Below are 4,999 nucleotides of genomic sequence, written 5' to 3'. Positions count from 1 at the left end.
AAAAAAAAAAAAAAAAAAAAAAATCTTATCCAGTATATTTAGTTAACTAAAACTAAAACCATAAAACCATTTTTGTTCCTTGAAATAAAAAAAATAATTAAAAAAACGTTTTAAATTCAGCTAGTTTTTCATTTTCATTTAGTTTATCTTGATATACTAAAATAACTAATGAAATGCTATGAAAACCGTATATACATAAAAAAACAAAAACTAAGAAAAATGACAAAACACAACAAAATCAGTAACACTTTCAAATTAAAAATAAAATAAAAACATTCAGCATTCGGAATCCTGAAACTTTTAATTTTATTATTATTTTTTTTTAAATAAAAACGAAACAATTATTATTATAATTATTATAATAACTATTTAATAATAATAATAATAATAAATTATTTAACAATTCTTCACTGCTAATTTTACTTAGGATACTCCTAGGTTTTGTAAGTTGTCATTACAGCAGATGAACCAGAGCCGTCACAGGGAGAGGCCCTTCAAATATTGACCCTGAAGTCAAAAGGGACCACTGGCCTGGACAATATCATGGTGCTGAATGATTAAAATAATACAGACATATACTATATAACATATAAACACCATGGAATGAACTATGGCAATATCCAAAACACGTGGTTCATGCCCAAAAACACGGTATTATCCAGGACCGTTCCCAACAGAGTCAATGAGCTCCGTACAACTCAAGCGCTTTTGGTCTGTCTTTTTATTTTGCTATTCTAAAGATGCACAATTATACGGTGGGTGCATGAAACACTGCTGAAACACTGCAGCTCTATGGTTCCTCTATTCACTTTCTGACATTACCCTCAACAAAACCATAGTAGTGCAATACTTCTTTTGTTTTGGTGTTCGATGAGCCAATATAGTTTTGAAAGAATATCAGTGAAGTAATAGTTATGCTGCAGGCTGACAGTATGATGTGCTTTCTACCAGAACACACACACACACACGTCTCACCCGGCTCCGACTGACAACTGCGCTCAGCGTTTGATGGAATTTTACTTAGGATACTCCTAGGTTTTGTAAGTTGTCATTACAGCAGATGAACCAGAGCCGTCACAGGGAGAGGCCCTTCAAATATTGACCCTGAAGTCAAAAGGGACCACTGGCCTGGACAATATCATGGTGCTGAATGATTAAAATAATACAGACATATACTATATAACATATAAACACCATGGAATGAACTATGGCAATATCCAAAACACGTGGTTCATGCCCAAAAACACGGTATTATCCAGGACCGTTCCCAACAGAGTCAATGAGCTCCGTACAACTCAAGCGCTTTTGGTCTGTCTTTTTATTTTGCTATTCTAAAGATGCACAATTATACGGTGGGTGCATGAAACACTGCTGAAACACTGCAGCTCTATGGTTCCTCTATTCACTTTCTGACATTACCCTCAACAAAACCATAGTAGTGCAATACTTCTTTTGTTTTGGTGTTCGATGAGCCAATATAGTTTTGAAAGAATATCAGTGAAGTAATAGTTATGCTGCAGGCTGACAGTATGATGTGCTTTCTACCAGAACACACACACACACACGTCTCACCCGGCTCCGACTGACAACTGCGCTCAGCGTTTGATGGACATCCTCCCTGGACGTCTGGAGTTTTATCAGCATATTCCAGCTCTTCTGTCATCCTGTCAATGGCGTTCTGGCAAGGACATCTACTGAGAGGCAGAGACCGCCCTCCGGAGCCCTGCAGGAGAATAAATCACACACAAACACCCCTGAAAACACACCGACTCTCACATGCTTGATCAGTGAACCTGCAGGCGGATACTCCACAAAATAAAGGAATATAATGATCATGTCACTATGGAAGCCCATTTCTGCCACATACGAAAAAAAAACATGAATTCATAATTATCACATAAGTGGGATGATACTATGTAATAATTATGAGATAAAAGTCAAAACTGATGAGATTTAAAAAGTTGTCATAATTATGAGATAATAGTTATCACTTTCCAGTACATAAAAAATGACGGGGACATATAAATATGGATTGGAGAAGAAACCGTTGTAAAATTTTACCTATTTATTATCTTATAATACATTACAGTGTACAAAACAATTATTCTAGCAACAGGGGGGAAAAAAGTCTAAATTATAAGATACTAAATCATGAGATACAAAGTCATCATTTATGAGATACTAAGGCATAACTATGAGATGTGAATGAGGTTAAAAATAATCTAAAATTATGAGATACCTGCAAGTGTCAAAATTGTGACATACACAATTATGAGATAAACAGACTCAAAAATGATGCCAAGTCATAATTATGAGATAAAAAAGTTGCAATTATGAGATACGAGTCATAATTATGAGATAAGAAGTTGTAATTATGAGATACTATGTTATTATTATGAAATGATTGTCAAAATTATACTAAGACATAATTATGAGATTAAAAAGTCACAATTATGAGATGTCAAGTGATATTATAAAATATGTGTCAAAATTATAAGATACTAAGTCATTAGGTAAAAATTTAAAATTATGAGATACCAAGTCATATTTATTGAGATACCTGTGTTAAAATTATGACACGGTATTCATAATTATGAGACAAAAAGTAACAAATATGAGATACTACATTATGAAAAAGACATTTTTGATATATCATAATATTGACTTTTTATCCCATAATTACTTTTTATATCATAATTATTAATTTCTGTTTTCAGTTGTCATTGGGGTTGTGCTCAGGGGGTTTGGCAAAGAATTCACTTGCTTATTTGTTTTTCTCACGGTAACATTTGTGGTGATAAGCAAGAAGACCCCATTTAAACCGCACACACACCACCTGATTGCAGCACGCCGGACATGGTACATTTTTAATAAATATTTCAGATCTCTTTAATGTCCTGCTGTCATCTGCAGTTGGCCGTGTGATAATTTAATTAATTATCCTCCAGTGTGTCTGTGCAGCGAGTGCAGAGGAGGAACAGCATTAATTCAGGGCAAACCCCCCCCCCCCTCGTGTCCTCTCGCGGCCGGAGCGCTTTCCTCCAGAGACGATGTCAGCGCGGATCTGTCAGCATGACGGAGAGTCCTTTCGACTGCTGCGTGTGGGAGCTTCTCTAGCAGAGCGGGGCAGGAATTTCCCTGCGCTCCTGCTGACCTGCAGGCGCTGTGGGGTGAGGACACGGCGGGGCGCGCTGAAGGCCGCATGGCTGCGGAAGTTGCCTTCTTGAGCAATGTGTTTTAATGCCCTCAAAGCCCTGATCCTCCACCAACACACAGCAGAACACACGCAGAAGCAAACACGCCACTGCACAGAGCCAGCAGCTGAGACTGTGGACACGGCGTGACCCAAAACACACATACAGCTCGTCAACTTCTTCAAACTTCACATGACAGATCCCACAATGCAACGCTATCATAACAATCAAATGCACTTTATAAAGTACATAATTCTGCTGCTGTCTTCTCATTCAGCAGCAGCTGTGTATCAGTCTGATCCACTTCAACGAACATTTACAATTAAGTTTTTCAATCTTACATTTCAGTCTGTTCCTCACATGAAAATAACACATGACTCCAGAATACTTGGAATACAGTGCATGAGACATGTAGACTACTGTTATGATACATTTATGGTGTTGTTTTTGTCTTTTGTTGGAGCTTGTCAGTCATGAAAGACATATGGAACTAGTCAATACTGACATAATAGCTTTAATATTGTGAATAAAGGCTACTGTAATGTCAATCAGTGCAGTTCACATGCTGCATTATGACATGCACGTTGTGTTGAACATTTCTGCTGCATCCCTGCAGCATGCAACAACTGTGATGAACACACAGAGGTGCTTGTCAGAGCATAAGAGGAGAAATATAGGAACACTTTGGCATAATTATGAGATAAAGTTGAAATTATGAGATACTAATTTCAAAATTGAGATACTAAGCCATAATTATCAGATAAATTTGAAATGATGATGCTAAGTTATATTTATGAGATCAAAAGACAAATTATGAGATGTTAAGTCATTATGAGATAAAAATTCATATTTGGGATAAGCCATGATTATGAGATAAAAATTCAAAATTGAGATACTACGCCATAATTACGAGATAAAGTTGAAATTATGATACTAAGTTATAATTATGAGATAAAAATTCAAAATTGAGATACTACGCCATAATTATGAGATAAAGTTGAAATTATGATACTAAGTTATAATTATGAGATAAAAATTCAAAATTGGGATACTAAGGCATAATTATGAGATAAAGTTGAAATTATGATACTAAGTTATAATTATGAGATAAAAATTCAAAATTGGGATACTAAGGCATAATTATGAGATAAAGTTGAAATGATGATACTAAGTTATATTTATGAGATCAAAAGACAAATTATGAGCTGTTAAGTCATTATGAGATAAAAATTAATATTTGGGATAAGCCATGATTATGAGATAAAAATTCAAAATTGGGATACTAAGCCATAATTATGAAATAAAGCTGAAATGATGATACTAAGTTATTTTTATGAGATCAAAAGACAAATTATGAGATAAAAATTCATATTTGGGATAAGCCATGATTATGAGATAAAAATTCTAAATTGAGATACTACGCCATAATTATGAAATAAAGTTGAAATGGTGATACTAAGTCATAATTATGAGATCAAAAGACAAATTATGAGATGTTAAGTCATTATGAGATAAAAATTCATTTTGGGATAAGCCATGATTATGAGATAAATTTCAAAATTGAGATACTACGCCATAATTATGAGATAAAGTTGAAATGATGACACTAAGTTACAATTATGAGATCAAATTCAAAATTGAGATACTAAGCCATAATTATGAGATCATAATCTCAAACATCATAATTATAAAATAAAAAGGTCTAAATTCTTAAATACTATGACATTGTATATTTTTGTCATAATTGTGACTTTTTTCCTCATATTTATGACTTAGTACCTCATAATCTTGACTTTTTTTAATCT

General features: G+C 34.2%; 1 long non-coding RNA gene across 1 annotated transcript in view; it reads right to left on the bottom strand.

Moving 5' to 3' along the window:
- Window positions 1–1,656, bottom strand: part of LOC107678140 (uncharacterized) — a 5,692-nt gene extending 4,036 nt beyond the window's left edge. The window contains exon 1 of the long non-coding RNA XR_001632917.1: window positions 1,573–1,656. This is a non-coding gene — a long non-coding RNA (uncharacterized LOC107678140). The remainder of the gene's footprint in view (window positions 1–1,572) is intronic.
- Between the last annotated feature and the right edge of the window lie 3,343 nt (window positions 1,657–4,999).

The sequence above is a fragment of the Sinocyclocheilus anshuiensis genome, unplaced genomic scaffold, assembly GCF_001515605.1.
Source record: "Sinocyclocheilus anshuiensis isolate Anshui unplaced genomic scaffold, SAMN03320099.WGS_v1.1 scaffold1069, whole genome shotgun sequence".
Lineage (NCBI taxonomy): Eukaryota > Metazoa > Chordata > Actinopteri > Cypriniformes > Cyprinidae > Sinocyclocheilus > Sinocyclocheilus anshuiensis.
This window is presented reverse-complemented; position numbering and strand designations above follow the sequence as displayed.